The sequence below is a fragment of the Leopardus geoffroyi genome, chromosome D2 (assembly GCF_018350155.1).
Source record: "Leopardus geoffroyi isolate Oge1 chromosome D2, O.geoffroyi_Oge1_pat1.0, whole genome shotgun sequence".
Classification (NCBI taxonomy): Eukaryota; Metazoa; Chordata; class Mammalia; order Carnivora; family Felidae; genus Leopardus; species Leopardus geoffroyi.
Genome location: NC_059334.1, coordinates 14,078,021 through 14,093,728, shown reverse-complemented (window position 1 = coordinate 14,093,728; position 15,708 = coordinate 14,078,021). Strand labels below are relative to the sequence as shown.

The 15,708-nt window shown below is 46.3% G+C and overlaps 1 long non-coding RNA gene across 3 annotated transcripts in view; it reads right to left on the bottom strand.

Moving 5' to 3' along the window:
• LOC123576451 overlaps nucleotides 1–11,943 on the bottom strand; it is a 41,103-nt gene extending 29,160 nt beyond the window's left edge. Inside the window, exon 1 of one of the 3 annotated variants that reach the window (XR_006701405.1) lies at nucleotides 8,769–11,943. This is a non-coding gene — a long non-coding RNA (uncharacterized LOC123576451). The remainder of the gene's footprint in view (nucleotides 1–8,768) is intronic. The other 2 variants (XR_006701403.1, XR_006701404.1) reach the window with 2 other exon arrangements.
• Between the last annotated feature and the right edge of the window lie 3,765 nt (nucleotides 11,944–15,708).

Here is a 15,708-nt window from a genome sequence, read left to right as displayed (position 1 = left end):
ACTCTCCATCTCAGCTCAGGTCACGATCTCACAGTTTGTGAGATCAAGCCCTGAATCGGGCTCCTTATTGACAGCACAGAGCCTGCTTGGGGGTCGGGATTCTCTCTCTCTCCCTCTCTCTGCCCACCCCCTGCTCGCTCACACACACACTCTCTCTTCCTCTCTCTCTCTCTCTCAAAATAAACTTAAAAAAAAAAAAAAAAAAACCAACCAAACAAACAAAGAAACTTCTGGCGTCCAGAATCGATAAAATCCCACGGTACTAAAGCCAAATGCCTCCTTCTTTGTTCTTAACGCGTGGAACACCAGCCTTGCGAGGTTTTAGTCTTAAAGCGCTTCATCCACTGCTATTTTTATTCTGTTTTCTCCTCCTCCTTCCACCTCTATTCTGCCCTATTCAATTTTCTAGTGTCTCCTTAAAAGTGATTATCTGGCTTTTAAAACACCCTCTTATGAAATAAAGTTCCATAATTATGAATTATAATTGTTGGACATTATCATATTTGCTATAGTAAGAGGCAATCCACTGAGATTAATCAGTGGGAAATGTGCAATTTAGGAAATGACCTCTGTATATCCTAGGAAAAAAAAAATTAACCGGTTAATAGGAGATGAGATGGTTCGGGCATTAGTTCTTAGAGTCTCCAAAGGTGATTGTATGGATTTCTAAAAATCACCTTGCCTTCTGGATTGTAAGCTGCAGAGTCAAGATATGCGTGGTTATTGATATTGATATTAAAGCGCTCTGTGTTGACTTGGAACACCACCCCGCACCTACAAGGGGCTGTTAGTGGAAGCTAAATAGTAACGTCACACGCCGGGACACTGCATTGTTGGATCATCCCGTCACGTGCCACAACAGAGCCAAAGAGCCTACAGGAGTCCCCCTTGGGAAAACCCAGGTAGAAATCTGGAAGAGGAAATGAGAAACATTCCATACACTGTGTAGCTCCCTGCATAGACGGTGTGCATTTTAAAGCTAATAATTTATGTTTTCTTTGTGATAGCAATTCCGTATTTTATTCAGCATAGCAATCACCCCGATTGATTCATAAAAGCAAAATTGCCTAATCAATGGACTAGAAATACAGTCACTGTGAATATAAATTCTTTCCTCTTCTAATGATTCCAAGCTAATCATTTCGGCTCCTCTGGCTCGTTTTCCTGATTAAACCAGGAGAATAAAGACAACAGGGACATGTGACTCCTACATTAGCAAACTAAGCATGAAGAATGAGAATAAACCAGTGGGTAAGCAAAGGGTTTGGTGGGATTTGTAGAATCCATTCTGTGGCACAGCTTAACTAATATTGCCCATGCTGCCAGGGTCCCCAAAAGCGTTACCCGTAAATGCTGTAAACCAGTGATAAAAAGAAGATAGATAGGATTTAGGGTTAGAAGGTCTGGATTTAAATGGAGGCTTCATCGAATAACTTTCAGCAAGGCGCGATTTCTCTGATGCTTTTGTTTCAAAGGCCTGACAGAAGCAAAAGGCTTTGTAAATCACACAGCACTGGGTGAGCGTTCAGCGGAATTTTTTTTTTTTTCCTGCACAACTTAGAATTCTGTGCCAGGTTATCCAGCAGCGCCCTTGTTTAATTCCAGCAGCATTTTGCCCCTAGCGTGTCTCTCCCTAGCTCAGAAGGATACCCAGGCACAACTCTGCTAAGTTTTTCTCCTGAAGGCTCAGGTCCGACTAGTGGTCTGCTGGTTCCTGCAGCCCGCCATCGGCACGTGGAAGATTCTCGTCGCCCGGTGACGGATGGGAGTGCCAAGTGCACGCGGCCAAGCTGGCGCGCTCCTGGAGCACCCGTGCGAGGACAGCACGGTGCGGGAAGGATCCGTGGACTTCTCAGCAAGGGTGCAGCGGTGGCCTCCCCTTGCATGCTAGGTGACACGCCCTTGCCGGTAACGACAATGGCAGCCTGGTGGGGAGGGAAGTGGCACAGACAGACAGGGGGAGCACGAGAGAGGCATTTTATAGCTTGTGAAGATACCAGTCCCGCCACTTCGGGTATTTTTTTTTTTTTTAACATATAAAAACAAATTACAGATCAAAATCTCAGAGACAGCCCCCTCGCTTGGGCTGTCCCAACATGTCTTCCAGTCACCTTCCTCCTGCATTCTCTGTCCCGGCCACGCCATCTCTGTCAACAGAGGGTGAGTCACTCTCCTCGGCTTCCAGTGGCTCCCCGTGGCACCCCAAAGCTCGGCCCGTGTCCTAACAGGTGTAGAGCTGGCCACCATGAGTTCAGTGCTGGGGATCACTCCCTCGGTGGCAAAGAGGAAGACCGATCAGGAACAAAGAAGTCTTGAGGCGCACACATCTACCTGCCTACCAGCCACCACCCTGCCCCTCCATGCGGGGCTAAGTCTGACATCAGGGCGGGAGCACCCCTCCTTCCAGGCAGCTGTCCTCTCCAGGGATTAGGGCTGCTGCCTGTGACCCTGCAGGTGGAGACCGCTCAGCCCCACGGGTCACCAGTCCCATGGGCTGCAGTACTTCACGTGCCCTTAGACACGGGCTCAAACCCGAAGTGAGTCAAACTCAAAGCTGACCTGCCTGTGGATTCTTCAGGTCCAAGAGCCAATGAGTTCCCTTTATAGTTCGAGACTATAGCTTGAGGGGGGAGCTGAGAGCTGTAACTGAGGAGCCACGGAAACTTCTAGAAGCCTTCCCCAGGGGCAGTGGTTCTAGGATAGGGCGAGGACGGACACTCAGGCAGTCACATGGGAACTCAGCGAGTGGTACAAGGTGATCCTGGGACCCAGAGGCACTCAGAAGTCCTTCGTCATGCCTGGATTGGCCTGAGGCCTGGGGTAGACGTGTGCCTTCGTGGTGGGATGACGAAGGAGCCCAGGGCCGAGGAGTTTCAGTGTCTCCTCCTCTGTGCAGCTCCCTTTGCCCCTTCCTGCCCCGTAGAGTGACCACGTCTTCCCAAAGCCTCCACAGTCGCTTAGAAATACATGTATTGTGACTCAGCAAAAACGAAACAGACAGGCGGTAGCTCCCACATTAGCAATCCCACATGAAATCTTTAGCACACACTGAAATAAGACACACTTAGTTTTACACACCCCCTTTAGCACACATTACGCAGTTTAGTAGCGAGGGTACCTCCAGTCTCTTGTCAGGTGTGCCCAAAGACTAAGCCTCTTTAGCTATCTGTTTTCAGACTTCTTGGTCTCTTGTGGCCTTCCTACGGGGACTGGTGCCCAGGGCAGCCTAACCCTGAGTTCTCCCAGCATTGTGGGGACGGAGTCTGCAGTTTCTCCTGGTGACTTTGACCCCCCGCCCCCCACCGTGGAGCCCATGGCCAACCTGAGCATAACATTTCTGCAAGGCCACGCAGAAATGTGACCCAGTGGTTTGTAACTGCATCATAACCATGAGAACCGCCTCCCAGAAAGAGCTGTGTCCTCAGGATGAGCTGGGGATTTGGGGGAACACTATTGGATCAATACTTTACAGATGATCAGAGCAAAGTTGTCTTGGTATTTTTGTAAATTATGTGTGAGGGGAAGTAAGTCCCTCACTTCAGGTAGGGTAAAGTTTCTATCGGTAGAGAAATCCCAGGTTAAGTAGTAAAAGTCAGTATTTTTACATGACCTTAGAGCTTACAGCACCTTTTCAAGTTCTTGGTTCTATACCTAATACTATAGGTATTAAACATTCCCTCCTTACCTGTGGTAGGGTGAGTGATATGTACATTTGGTTAATCTAGAACACGAGGTGCCCGGGTGGCTCAGTCAGTTAAGCGTCTGACTTCGGTTCAGGTCACGATCTCGAGGTTTGTGAGTTCGAGCTTCGCATCAGGCTCTGTGCTGACAGCCCAGAGCCTGGAGCCTGCTTCGGATTCTGTGTCTCCCCTCTCTCTCTCTGGCCTTCCCCCACTCGCACTCTGTCTTTTCTCTCTCTCAAAAGTAAATAAACCTTAAAAAAATAAAATAAAAAATGAAAAAACTGACCTTGGCCCTTGCTGCTAGAGAGAGACAGAACCAGGACTGAAGCAGCCTCAGGCTTCTCCACCCCGGCCTCTCTCTGGCTCCCAGAACCTGGTGGCCTTCCTTTGTCCTCTCCACCAGGGCCAAGGATGGGCCAGAGATCCCCGAGATGAGGCTGGACAGGGGAGAGCCATGCAGACTCACAACCCAAGTGTGAAGGGGGGAGTTTTCAGGCTAGAGAAGGGACGAAGGGCTGGAAATCCATTCCCACTGGAAGTGGTGGGGGAGATTCCCTGCCAGAGGACTCTGGAGGGGGAGGGCTGCAATTTAAATATGCATTCCCAGAAGGCCTATCAGAGAGATCTGTCCACAGAGGGCCCCGGAGGGTGGGGGGGGGGGGGCAGACCTGAGTGGAGAGATCTCTAGGGGTTGGGTGAGGGGAGAGAAGATGGTTGGTCACCCCGGCCTCGGGTGCTTCCTGTGTGGGGATAAAGAACTAGACTCTGGGTTTTTGGTATAACTGCCCCGAGGAGACTTAATGTATCGCTTCACTTAGCCCTCACAATAAACTTAAGAAGTAGGCACTATTCTTATCCCCACTCTACAGACGAGGGGGCTGAGGTTTAGAGACACCCAAGAACTTATCCAAGGGCACAGCCAGGCTGGTGGAGCCAAGGCAGTCGTGACTGTGACCACTTCACACTGTTCTTGGCCAAATCTTTCCATAAAACAACAGCTCCAACCAGCCTGGAAGGGCCCCCCTCCCCTCCCCGGGGAGCCGTTAGGTGAGCCAAGCTGCTACATCCCCCCACCCCACCCCTGCCGCCCTCCCCTCTCCTCCTGTGCCAGGAGAAGGTGGAAGTTCAGAGCAGGCTGAACTCTTGGGGGTCAGCCATCAGAACACATTCTCACCATTCTGGGGGGCCCCCTGGGAGAGGCTGTTACCGCCCACCCCCAAGGAGAATGCGCTTCCTGCCTGCTTCTTCCTGCTTTACCTGAACCCCGCCCCCTACCTCCTACCCCTGCAGAAAGCATCTCAGGTTACATCACCTCTGATGTGGTTCCTTAGCATATGCCCCTGACCTTTTCTTCCTGCTTTTTCTAACCCGCATCTGTCCGCATGGACCCTCCTCCTGCCTGGCTAAACAGTTCCTGTAGGATCCCCAGATCCATCCCACCTGGCTGAGCTCTGTTCCTTCTCCCAAGCCCTGCCCTGCCACTGGCCCCCTTCAGTTTCCTCCTCCGTGCAGCCCTCCTGATGTTCTCTCTCTGCAGTCCAATGATCGTGTTTCCACGAAATCTTCCAAATACATTTTTATGACTTTTTTCTTTAAAAAAAAAAAAAACTTTTTTTTTAGTGTTTATTTATTTTTGAGAGAGAGAGAGAGCATGAGCTGTCGAGGGGCAGAGAGAGAGGGAGACACAGAATCCGAAGCAGACTCCAGGCTCTGAGCTGTCAGCACAGAGCCTGATGCGGGGCTCAAACCTGTGAACTGCGAGATCATGACCTGAGCAAAAGTCAGACGCTTAACTGAGCCCCATGCACCCCAGGTGACCCATGACTCTTTTCTTACCGTTCACTATTTTGCACCACACTCCCCTCATTAAGATCAGAGACTTAATTTAGCCCTTTAACAAATATTTACTGAGAACATGCCCACGCCCCCCACTATTGTGCCACAGGGGGGTGCTTTGCCCTGTCTCGTAGGCTTTACACTCTAAGGCATGCAGGGGTCGGGGCGCGGGGGAGCCAGAAAGTTATAAACCAACAGACACAAACAATGTCTGATGGGGAACAGTGCTAAGGGGAAGAATGAAACAGGGACAGGATTCTAGAATGGGGGTAAGTTGGGACGGTTATTTTATAGAGAGTATGCAGTAGGCTGAGTAATGACCCCTCCCCAAGATGTCCACATCCTAACACCCTGAGCCTGTGTATACGGGATGTTGCTTGGTAAAGAGACTTTGCAGATTTGATTAAGTTAAGCATTTTGAGATAAGCCGGGTATCCTGAACTACTCAGCTGAGCCCAGTGTAATTATACGGGTTTTTTTTTTAAGTTTACTTATTTTGAGGCAGAGAGAGAAAGAGTACATGTGCGTGCAAGTGGGGAAGCGGCAGAGAGAGAATCCTAAGCAGGCTCCACACTGTCAGTACAGAGTCCAACGTGGGGTTCAAACCCAGCAACCATGAGATCATGACCCGAGCTGAAACCGAGAGCCCGCTGCTTAAGCGACTGAGCCACCCAGGCGCCCCAATTATAAGAGTCTTTAGAAGAGGGAGGCAGGAGGCAACGTGAGGACAGAAGCGAGGGTTCAGAGTGGTGGCAGGGAGGGGTCACAAGCCGAGGAATGTGGGCGGCCTCTAGGAGATGAAAGGGGCAAGGAAACGGGTTCTGCCCAGAAGCCTCCAGAAGGAACCAGCCCCGTGAACATCTTAAATTTACCCTCCTGACATCCAGAACCCTAAGACAGTTAGTTTGTGTTGTTTTAAGGCACGAAATTTGTGGCAATGTTTACAACAGCAACAGGAACACTGGGGCTGAGACCTGAAGGGAGTGAAGGAACGAGCTGTGCGTACATCTCAGAAGACCTTTCCGAACAGAGGAGAGCAAACGCGAAGGTCCTGAGGCAGGAGCCTCTTCGGCAAGGTCAGGAAAGAGTGCGGATGTCAGTGTGGCTAAAACGGAGCCGGCAAGGGTCCGAGCCAGGTCTGAGAGGTAGCACGGCCTCGCAGGCCAGCGGAAGACTTCACATCTGACTCTAAAGGAGATAGAAAACTATCGTAGGGCTTTGAATGAAGAAGAAACAAGATCAGGCCAGTATCTTTGAGGTTTATTCTGGCTGCTGAACTGAGAACAAACTGCAGAGAAGACGGGCGGGCAGGAGCTGGAAGAACAGGTAAGAAGCTTCTGCAGTGCTTCAGACAAGAGATGGTGATGGTTTCCATCAGGTGGAGAGAGGTGACCAGATTCACGATGACATTTTTTTAATGTTTATTTTTGACAGAGAGAGAGACAGACAGACAGGCAGACACAGCATGAACGGGGGAGGGGCAGAGAGAGAGGGAGACACAGAATCCAAAACAGGCTCCAGGCTCCGAGCGGTCAGCACAGAGCCCGACGCGGGGCTCGAACTCACCAACAGTGAGATCATGACCTGAACCAAAGTTGGATGCTTAACGGACTGAGCCACTCAGGTGACCCTGAAGACACTGGTGTTTTTTTTGTTTTTTGTTTTTTAACAACTATCTAACTCTGACCCAGAGCCCAGCACCGCAGGGTGATGTACCCAAATTTAACAAGGACTTAATATGCACCGACTATGCATGTTATATAACCCTGTCATTCAATCCCCTCAACAACAATGCCACGACGTAGGTATAGCCTTAACCCATTTCACAGATAATTAAACTGAGGTCAGAGGGTTAAACGCTATGGTTAGAGAGGTGGAGCTGTAGCCAAAGCTCAAGAGCCTGCCTTCCTTACCATGAGTGGAGGGAAGGGATAAGCAAACCAATAAATGAATCAATACATGACCACACCCACGTAGACGTGGGTTCTCCTCCGGTGATTTTTCCTCTCCAATCCCTCAGAGCTTGCACAGGCCATCTCCTTTCCTTCTTTTTTTTTTTTTTTTAATGTTTATTTATTTTTGAGAGATAGAACACGAGTGGGCGAGGGACAGAGAGAGAGGGGGACAGAGGATCCAAAGCAGGCTCTGTGCTGAAAGCAGCGAGCCTGAGGCGGGGCTGGAACTCACAAACCGTGAGATCATGACCTGAGCCGAAGTCCACGGCTTAACCAACTGAGCCACCCAGGCACCCCTCTCCTCTCCTTCCTAACTGCTTGCGATTGACCTCATCCGCGAAGACCTTCGACCCGACTAATTCCATCCAAGTCCTCAACCTCTCAGCAAACAGATGAATGACCTCCGGCTCGGTCTGGTCACGGCTGACACTTCACTCAGGGAATGTTTGCCATCGAGTTCTTCCCAGGGCTACAAATCCGTGGTGTTCATGAGCTCTGAAGGCTTACTTACAGATGTAAAGACCCACGTGCAGAGGAGTGTGATTTACAGGAAAAGGAAACGAGTTTTTTTACAAATTCAACATTTTTACCAAGGTCAAAATTTAGTGGTGTTCTTTTATTTTTCGTCATACGTCACTTTTATCGATTATTTTTTTTTTTAAAAAGCACAATATGCTCAAACACAGGCTCACCCCAACCCCACCTGCCACCAGGTGGCAAATACCACCCTTGCCTTTAAAGCCATCCGTGGACTTGGGTTGGCCATTTCAGTGGTTTATAGGGACGCTGGCCCTTCAGTAAATGAATGTGAGCATAGAAAACTTTTAAGCAAAGTATTCATTGCCTTCATTCGTGGTCTGTGTTGTTTTTTTTTTTTTATTTCCAATAGAACTATACATCCCCCAAGGTGATGAGAACTTCACGAATGGTCGGCTACTATGCTTTACACTGCGATGTCCTTGCTACTCTAGCCAGAGAGACAATGCAGCTTCTATGATGACAGCAGGGGGAGCCCCTTCTCTCCAGTGTTTCAAGGCCATTTGCTATTTCCTCTTTAATATAATAACCAAGCATCTATATTTTTAGTGGTACACATTCATGGCGCCCAAGTACCTAATGGGTATCACAGCCAGTGCTTTCTTATGTCTGGCCGATGGAGGAAAAACCAAAAAGCTGTCATTGAGACAGTCCAGTTTGATTCCTTTGCCCCCACTAAGGTAAGCACATGGTCATTAATAATAATAATAATAATAATAATAATGGCACATAGAAACACAAAAATGAATGGAATTACCTGAAATGATCACCCAAAGCCCAGGAACACCTGGAGACGTCCTGACCTCTGTTCCAGTGTTGTCGTGTGTCTGGGACAGAATTGGACAATTCTGAGGTGTGTTTTCAGAGAGACTCTCTCTGCAGAATTCGCTCTCAAAGGTCTTTTGTCCAGGAGCGGAGCGGGTGACTCTAGCGATGCTGTGTCAAGACCAATGGGCTCGGGCAAAGAGCAAAAATAGCTTCGTAGGAATCGAGCTGCAACCTGAGAAGCCTTGCGAGTTCTTCGATAAAATACAGAAGGAGGGGACGGTTCTGTAGGAATTCATCCCACGCTTCTAAAATGATTTCGTGCCTGAAACTATTACACAACCCTCAGTCCACAGTGAAGTTCCTCGGCCCGCACTCCAAGGCTGGTACTACATGCCATTTCGGCGTCATCTTGTGCAAGGATGGGGTCATGCTTCTTGGATTTTTTTTGAGACGTTACTGCAGAGTATTGAATCTAACAATGAACGGAAATTAGAAGTCCATGGATTGCGGGGCACCTCCAGCGCCCAACGGTGCTATGACGCAAGAAAAAACTTTTTGGCCGTTGCCGTAATTTTAATAAAGGTCTCTCTGTAAAAAGGCAACTCCCTTTTAGGCAGTCTGTGGCTGCAATACTTTATTTGACTCTGTAGTACCCATATGGGCATGTCCTGAGGTTCGCTTAATAAATAACATTTTTATGGACACGCACCCGTGCCTCGGTGTGCTTTCCCCGAAGACGGATGCCCCTTAAGTATGAGAGTTTACTCCACCAGCGTGGACCGTTTGCCTTATTATAGCCACAGTCGTTTAAAAAAAAAAAAAAAAAAAAAGGCAGCCTCATGACTTCCAAAAAGGGAGTGACATCTGGGGCAGCTCTTGTCATGCGCCCTCCCCAACTTAGAAAATCCACCCGGGACAGCCGGCAGCGCGTCAGGGACCCTTGCGGCAGCAGCCAAGGCTCTTGCTGACGCGCGTTGCATCTTTTCTGGGCAACCGAGGGCTCGCCACACCCCGGAGCCGGCTGGCACGCCGCTCGCCCGCCCGCCTCGCCGGCAGGAGCCAGACCTTTACTTTATTTGGTGCACGACGCGGTAACCGGTCCAGAGCGCGAGGCCGGGGAACGCACGCGGGCGGTCCCGCGCGCGCGCGCGCGCACGGCCCTCGCGGGCACGCGGGCGGAGGCGCGCGGCCGCGGCTCCTCTCTAATTATAGCCGCGCAGCTGGCGCGCCGGCGGGGCGGGTCCGGGCGCCGCCGCCCGCGTGGGGTCCCGCCGCCCCGCTCCACGTGCGCAGAGCGGGGCGCGGGGCGAAGGCGCTGCGCCGGCGGCCGTGCGGCCCCGGCAGAAGTTCTAGAATAAATAAACACGGGCGCGGCGTGAGTCAGGGTGCCGCGCTGGAAACCGCAGCAAGGTCCCCTCGTGGGCGCAGGCCCTTACGCAGGCTGCTGGAGAGTCAGGGAGCCGCCTCCCCTTTCCTTCCCCTCCAGTAAACAGGGCTTGGCAGTGCTGGCGGCTGTTTTCTTCCTTTTCAAAAACGCCACTGTGAGCAACAATTAAAAAAAAAAAAAGTGGAGAAAGACAAGGCTACAGTTTGACGATTTTGACCTGGCCCCGATGTTTCCAAATGGCTTCTTGATTTGTAGGAAGATAACCGAGGTCCAGCGGCCCCTATCATGCATGACGGTTGCATGCTGGGCATAATGAATTTCTTGTGTGACAGCACTTTGGACTTTGGACTGCGTTCCTGTGTCACAGCCCTACCGAGGTTCCAGTGAGAAGTTCTAGAACGAGACTCAATCCTCCAGGTTAAGAATTTAGCCCTAGACCATGTATTTTCCAAACTCGCGGAAGGAAACCAGCAAGTAGTTAAACTTTGCTCAGTATGTGCCCTTAATCGAGCACACCGACCTTCCCCTGCCTGTCTGCGGAATTGTCTGTAAGCTCCAAGAAAGCTGGGGCCCGGACTCTTCAGCTGTTCAAAGCCTAGAATGATGTGCCTACTTAATAGGTGTTAAATAATAGCAACAACCCACATGGTGCTTATTTAGAGAATAGTATTCCAGAAAACTTCTCTAATGACTGTGACCCTCCTGTGAAATTCTGATTCCAGTTGTAGGTGGGGTACAATAAATCTTTACCTTTTATCACCAAAAAGAGCTAATTGGAATGCTGTTTGGAGGCAGAAATAACAAAACGGAGGTAAGAGGCCTTTTAGCCTGGGTTAAGGCATGCAACAGCCTTTTTCTGTCTTGCAGCTCCTGCGTAGTCTCTCAGGCTTTGGAGAACATGGAAGGCCCAAAGCCAAGGCTGTGTGTCACAAAATGCTGATGTCTTCGGCCCCAGACCATCCCTACTCCTACGTTTCAGTTCTCTGCAGAACTGAAGTTACGAGTGTGGTTAATATTTTAAAATCGTACAATAAAGGTTTACTTTTAGTGAACTCTCACCGTACATTAAAATAAACTTTGGCCCTTAATTCTGAGGACATGTTTCTGGACTTATTTTTTCCTGGCAATGTAAATAGCCACATTTACAGTTCAAAAGATTCGATTTGAACTGCCAGGGGAAAGAGATTTTCTAAAAGGCAGAGAAGTATGCGGTGACCCAAGGATTGGTCTGCTAAACTTGCTGCCTGAATAACCTACACAACAAAACGTGACTCCTTTGTTGTGCGTGATGCCTGTCTCCTTGTAAGCATCTGAATATGAATGGATAGTAGGGACATTAAGAATGAAATCGTAATTGCTAAGCAAAAGTGGTTAAGTGATGGGTTCTGCAGATTATAGACCACATTTGATTTCCCCAAAATGTAAACTGAGAAATATTCAAATGGGACATTACTACTCTATATAGGATGTCTTATCTCAGCATCAAGGGCATCTAACTGAACTGCCAGAGGAGGCTCTTTAGATTATGCAATCCAACTTCTAAAGTCCATTCAAAAGATGAGATCAACCAGTGTATTGATGCTTCCAATTTAAACTAGGAATCCTGTGGTCTCTTATCCAGACCTTGTCTGACCTAAAAGTAAATCACCTCCTAGAGGATTTTCATGGCTGACTTTGTGATAAATTTTTTGTGCACTGAAGACCCGTTCCACTAAGACTTTTAGTTTTAAAGGGCTACATTGTTTTCATAGCAATATTTAAGACTGTTTATACCGTTCTAATAGGGTTGTTCTATTAAGGAGATTTTGCTCGATTGTTTCTCAGATTCAAAATAAAAGAACGGCTTTACGACCCAATGTCTAAATGATTCTAAAAATGATTTTGCCTAGGGCGTACTTTTTTGCCCTAAAATACCTCGTCTGTAGCTTGTATGGGTTGTTTTACGTGGCTTAGTGCCACACGGAAGCACACAATATGCGGTGATAAAGATCCATGCTGATGTTGATTTCGTATTCTATAATTAAAAAAATTATACCTCAAATTAAAAAAGGAAAGCTGTTTTAAATCAAGCATGTGAAGTTGTATTAACACAGGGAAACAGCAGGTTAACAGACTGATGGGTTAAAACAAAGTTCACTGTTAAATTAGGTACAAATTAGTTAATGGTAAATAGGGATAGGGTGGATATCCCTAATAATGGATTTATCTGGGGATTAATAGAGAAATCCACAGATAATCCATAAATCCGTCACTTTCCATCCTCCGACCTCCTAAGTAATTTACAAATTGGCTTTTTGTATAGTTTTGTGCCTTTTAAATTCCTGTCAGGGGTTCATAACTGGAGGAAAATGCAGGCTGTCAAGAGAAACAGCAACAAAGGATCTAGATAATTAATAATCTGCGAAGTCACACCATAATTTTTATTTGATTGTAATCAATACTATTGCTGCCAGAGGCCTAACCAGTGGCACAGGAGGAGTTAAATAGCATCCCCACCCCGCCTCTCATTTCTAGAGCCCCAGATGATGAAGTAGGTAAATATGTATTCCATTCATTGGTGCCTCTGACCTTGGTCTGTGACAGAGGAAAGGCGTGTCTTCTCACACTGTTCCCTCTGAAGAAAAGGCAAGCAAATGAGGGTGACTCAGGACTTCTAGTGGCCTACACACAACTGAACATTTTTCTGAATGATTCCACGCATACCCTTTGGAATCAGGAAGAGAAACATTTTACTCTTCACTAAACCAAATAAAACCATCTATAAATCATATGCAAAACAACTTTGAGTAACAAGGGACTTAAGTCTAGGAATTCAAGGGAGTTCTCTGTATTTTCCCTTTAACTTTTTCCCTCCTTTGGGGAATAAACAAAGACATCTGCCACATCAAGAGTCTGGCTCGTTTGGTCTTCTTAACTGGAAACTGAATGCAATCATTAAAGTTTACTTTGAGAGGAGCTTTTGAAATTTTAAAAATGACTTCTGCAAGCTGCAGTCTCTTAAATTTTACTAAAAATAAAATTTAACATTCTGACGTTAAAGTCAACGGTTTAACATTTCTTTTAACCTGATCCCTAAATGAAACATCGTGTTGCGTATCATGAGCTGTAATTAACTTATTAAGAATACGGTTTCTTGAAAACTGCCTTAAACAGCCTACTAATAAAAAGAAATTATTGAAACACATACAGCCATGGGTCCAAGTTACGGGACCACCCCAACCGAAAAATATTCAGTTACACATTAACTGTGGCTGTTTAATTTAAAACACGTAGTAAATCAGTCTATGTGTATGCTATCCCCAAACTCTATGTAAGCTTCACAACTTCCTTTCATAGAAGTCTGCCAAGCCAGTGATCAATAAAACGAGTAAAAGCTGCAAACATCTCTTACTATGTGCGAGTAGACAGTAGTCTGCAAATGGTTCCCGGTGCTTCCCACCTTTTATCTCTATTTATAAATTCAGGTTTCAAGACATCAGTAATCCCCCTGGCTTTTCGCTCTCATTTTATTCCAATGCTTTCCAAAAGGCAGGCTACTATTTTCCCCCTTTTGTCTTCGGTGCATTTCACGTGGCCCAACATGGCTGTTTTCTTCTGATGCTTTCCAGAGAGTAGCTCCTGGTCTCGATAGCCTTTGAGGTGTGGACAGGATCTCCTGCCAGTCTCCTGTTGTAGAGGGGCTGGCTCTACTACAAGTTGAAAATAAACAAGTACTTTCTGGCTGTACTTTGTTCCGCTCTTCTCTTCATCGGTTTCCCCTATCCAGTTGCCCTTTCCCCGGTCCCTAGCACTTTTTTTTTTTTTTTCCCCCTACCATCAGTTGGCTTTTTGTTCTGTGTCTTTTACCTCCTGTTCTTCCAGTCAAACCCCAACCCCAAACCCACACGTCCTTTGGTTGCGTTGCCATTAGTGATTACAATAATAGCCATTCTAAGCTAACTTTAAAACATTAAAAAAGGCCTCAGAAAATTTTCAGTGCTCCCAATTTTATTTTTATTTAATGCTAAAAGTTAAAGAAAAAAAAAGGTACTGTAAATCTGACAAATGACAGAATGCAGGTGATATTTCCATAGCGTGATTTTAAAATATAATAATGTTGATAGGAGATTACACTCACTTCAGTTGACATGAGTTTCATCATATATAGAAAAAGGGATCACCTTCAACTTAAAAAAAAGTAAAGGTTAAAAGGTGGCACACTTTAAAAATACTTGGTGGCCAAGGGAAGGTATATAGTAAAAGTTGTAAACCATGTGTACGTTCTCATAACTTTTAATGTGAGGCCACATGAAAGACAGTACATCTGTTATATTCTATAAATCGGTAAAGCAAAAACGGGAAAGCTTCAACACCCCATCCCCTAATATTTTGAGTATTAAAAGCACAGCTGAAATATTTAGGATTTGAAATCGGATACTGCCCATGTACAGTAAGTAGCTTTCTGACATTTTTATCCAGCTGTGGAGACTCTCTGCACTGTCATCAGGTACAACAAAAGATCAAACCCATGTCCCAATGTTAAACTTTTTAACTTAAGAGAAGAGAACGCCAGAAAAAGAACCCCAATCAACAGTTTACAGCTGCAAGCCTTCCACAAAGGCCACCCAAGGGCCAGACTCCTCCAGGTCTTAGTTTTTAATAGGAGTAATCTCAAACACAGCCCTTTCAAGCTGTCCGTACTCTCCCCCTCCTTAAACACCAGCACAGAGAATCCATAGGCTGTCTTCTCCACAGCTGGAAAGACTTACTCAAAACAGCAGGATGGTTCTTTATTAATAATCTTTTTGGAAAGCTTATCTGTATTAAGATTGCAAAACATACAGATAGCTACCACGAATCAGGTCAAATGACTGATCAACTTGTAAAATCTATGAGGTCAAATTCCAGTTTATAATAAAGTGCTTAGATATACATTTATACAACAAACCATAATAGTTGAATTCTTTACAAATGTCTTTATGGGCATGTAAAATGGACTCTGTGTTTCTGCATGTATGCATTTACATAAGAGAAACCAGTCTGATCTGAGTCATTGATGCTCCAATTAAAAAAAAAAAAAAAAGTGTAACAACAAACTGGTTAATCATGCAAGTCTGTTTGTAATATAACAATGACCGGTAACATGAATTTGCACAGCATTAATAATAGGTGCACTCGTTAAAAACACTACCAAAAAAAAAAAAAAAATACTGTATTTGGTGCAGTATCTGATTTTCAAGTGTTAATATAACTCGACCGTTAAAAAATATTTGAGCAATTTAAAAAAGAAAGACAAAAACATAACTAAAAAAGAATCTAAAGAGGGTAACAATCTCTATCTTCAAATTAAAATAGAAGCTAGGTTGTAAACGATACACATAAGTTGTAGTAGACCTTGAAGCCATGATTCAGCCTAATTATAGGGCCAAGTTACAAACACCTGAACATAAAAGGATTTCGAATAGTGTTCCTGTCAATGTTAAATCGTAACAGCACAAAAGAAAAACCAGTATCACTGTGAGCCAACTATTTCTAATAACAGATGATTTATTGGTTTAAAAAA